Genomic DNA, 3,691 nt, shown 5'->3' on the forward strand with positions numbered 1-3,691 from the left:
ATGACTTCTTTGTTACTATTTTATTTGATTCGGGTGCCGATACTAGTTATGTGTCCTTAAATTTTAGTCAAATGTTAAAGCGCACACCAACACCTTTGAGCACCAAGCTTGTCGTAGAGTTAGCAAATGGTAAAAGTTTAGAGGCCACACACGTAGTTAAGGGTTGTAATCTCATCTTAGCTGGTCAAACCTTCTCTATCGACCTCATTCCTATTATTTTGGGTAGTTTTGACATTGTTATTGGTATGGATTGGTTATCGCAACATCGAGCAGAGATCCTCTGTCAGGAGAAGATCGTCCGCATTCCTCGTTCAAATGGAGAACCTTTAGTGATTCATGGTGACAAAAGTGGTGCCGTGATGGGCATCATTTCTTTTCTAAAGGCCCAGAAGTGTTTGCGAAAGGGCCACATTGCTATTTTAGCCCTCGTTACTGACACCTCGAAGAAAGAGAAGAAGATAGAAGTTATCCCGATTGTACGTGATTTTCCTGAAGTATTTCCTGAGGAATTACCTGGTCTTCCACCCCATCGTCAGGTTGAGTTTCAAATCGAGCTAGCTCCTGGAGCAGCGCCAATAGCTCGAGCACCTTATCGTTTAGCTCCATCAGAACTAGAAGAACTGTCCACGCAACTACAAGAACTCTTAGATAAGGGTTTTATTCGTCCTAGCTCTTCGCCTTGGGGAGAACCAGTATTATTTGTGAAGAAGAAAGACGGTACCTTCAGAATGTGTATCGACTACCGCGAACTCAACAAGGTGACTGTGAAGAACCGTTATCCACTTCCATGTATTGATGATTTGTTCAATTAGCTGCAAGGGTCGAGCTACTATTCGAAGATTGACCTGAGGTCAGGCTACCATCAACTGAGAGTCCGAGACGAGGATATCTCTAAGACAGCGTTCAGGACTCCCTATGGGCATTACGAGTTCCTGGATATGCCTTTTGGATTGACAAACGCGCCTGCAGTCTTCATGGATCTTATGAACAGAGTGTGCAAGCCCTATCTGGACAAGTTTGTTATTGTTTTCATCGACGACATCCTGATCTATTCTAAGAGTCAGGAGGAACACGAGCACCATCTACGGCTTATTTTGGAACTCCTCCGAACATAACAGTTATATGCTAAGTTTTCAAAATGCGACTTTTGGCTTCATGAAATCCACTTTCTAGGCCATGTGGTAAACAAGGATGGGATTCATGTTGATCCATCCAAGGTAGACTCAATTAAGAACTGTCCTGCACCCCGTACACCAATTGAAATCCGCTAATTCTTGGGTTTGGCGGGCTACTACAGAAGGTTCATCAAGGATTTCTCCAAGATTGCGGACCCTCTCACTTTACTAACTCGGAAGGGTGTCACCTACCGTTAGGGTAATGCACAAGAAACAGCATTTCAGCACTTAAAGGATAGACTTTGTAGCGCACCTATTCTTTCCTTGCCAGAGGGCACAGATGATTTCGTGGTTTATTGTGACGCGTCAATTCAGGGTGTTGGCTGTGTGTTGATGCAACGGGATAAAGTCATTGCGTACGCCTCACGCCAACTTAAAATTCACGAAAGGAACTACACTACACACGGTCTGGAGCTGGGAGCTGTTGTTTTCGCGCTTAAGATATGGGGACATTACCTGTACGGTACCAAGTGCACCATTTACACCGATCACAGGAGTCTCGAGCATATCTTCAAACAGAAGGAATTAAACATGCGACAACGTCGATGGGTCGAGCTCTTGAATGACTACGAATGCGCGATCAAGTACCATCCAGGCAAAGCTAATGTTATGGCCGATGCCCTCAGTCGAAAGGATACTACACCTAGGCGTGTGCGAGCGTTACAACTCACCATTTAGTCTAGTCTTCCTTCCCAGATACGAGATGCTCATGTAGAAGCATTGAAACCAGAAAACGTCAGGGCTGAGGCCCTACGCGGATCAAGGAAACGGTTAGAACAAAAGGAAGACGGCTCCTACTATGTAACAGGACGCATCTGGGTCCCGCTCTATGGAAAATTACGTGAGCTTGTGATGGATGAAGCACATAAGTCTCGTTATTCGGTACATCCTGGTTCGGATAAGATGTACCACGACTTGAAGACCACGTACTGGTGGCCTAGCATGAAAACTCACATAGCAACCTACATTGGCAAATGTTTGACTTGCGCGAGAGTCAAGACTGAATACCAGAAACCATCGGGCCTACTCCAACAACCAAAGATACCACAATGGAAATGGGAGCAAATTTCCATGGATTTTGTTACTGGCCTGCCTAGATCTCAACGCGGAAATGACACTATTTGGGTGATAGTGGATCGATTGACTAAGTTTGCACACTTTTTGGCTATCAAAGAAACAGACAAGTTCTCCACCCTAGCAGACGTTTACTTAAAGGGAGTGGTTTCGAGGCACGGGGTGCCAATCTCCATGTTAGTGCATTACGTCTATTGACTTCGTCTTGTATCATGTAATAGTATAAGATAGGATAGGATATCCAGTGCACGAGGTTCAAGAGTCAGAATTTGGTGGATTAGTAAGAGGTTCCGCTTATATGAACATTGTCCATATAAGCGAAACCATAACAACAGGTTCGCTTATATGGATAGTCCATTGAAGCGAAACCTCTCCACTATATATATGTGCACTTGATGTTCATTTGGTAATGGTTCTGAAAATTGTAACGAAGTGCTGCCAATTTGCTTTCAGGTTGTAAACGTTGTTAGATCAATAAAAGAAAGCATTATAATTAGTTTGAGCGTCTAATTCATTGTTTCCGCCTCTGAATTGGATAAACAACTCTTCGGTGTTGGTGCAGTTGTCTGTCGACTACATCTTCGTTCGAGTCTTAGGGCAGAGCTGGTTGTATAGTGATAGGAAAATGAGAAAGTTTGTATAGAATTGAACTTGTTGGACCGCTCATTAGTCCAATTAGGTTGAGGACCGCTCATAAGGCATAAAGGCTGGACCGCTCGAACGGCATAATGATGGACCGCTCGAGTGACAGAATGTTTGGATCGCTTATCTGGTAAGTAGTTGGATCGCTCATATGGACTTATCCATATGAGCGGCCCAAGACTTCTATATATAGGGGTCCAATGAGCGGTTCTAGTCAGTTAGTAAGAAGTTAGTCCGTATGTGTGTGTGAAAAGGCGAAGCTCTGCCCGTTTGTCTCCACGTTCTTGTAAACTGACAATTAATCAATAAAGGAGACGTTAAAGTGTGAAATCAAGCTTTACGAAGACTAATTCAATGAATTCCGCCTCTGAACTAGTCTAAGTTCTCTTCTGAACGACTCATCGGGTCAGCAAACGATCCTACATGTGGTATCAGAGCTCAGGAGGAAGAGTTCTTGCTGTTTAGCTCGATTTTCGCTTGAAATTCTCACTTCTACACTTTCTTTTCTGGTTCGATAAGATTTCACGGTTAAAATTTGTTCAAAATCTCAGGGATTGTGCACAATAGTACCGTAACAAACCCTGGAAAGTTTCAAGTCAAAACTCGAAGTTTAAGTGGGTTAAAATTGGAATTGATTGTGGACCGCTCGTTCGAATGACCTTGGACCGCTAATTCGGACAGTTCTGAACCGCTCATCCATACATTGTTGGACCGCTTATCCGGACGGATCTAGAACCGCTTATTCGGTCGAAGTGTTCTTGGACCGCCCATTCAAACATCTTTGGATCGCTAATCTGTAC

Source organism: Helianthus annuus, chromosome 5, assembly GCF_002127325.2.
Source record: "Helianthus annuus cultivar XRQ/B chromosome 5, HanXRQr2.0-SUNRISE, whole genome shotgun sequence".
NCBI lineage: Eukaryota > Viridiplantae > Streptophyta > Magnoliopsida > Asterales > Asteraceae > Helianthus > Helianthus annuus.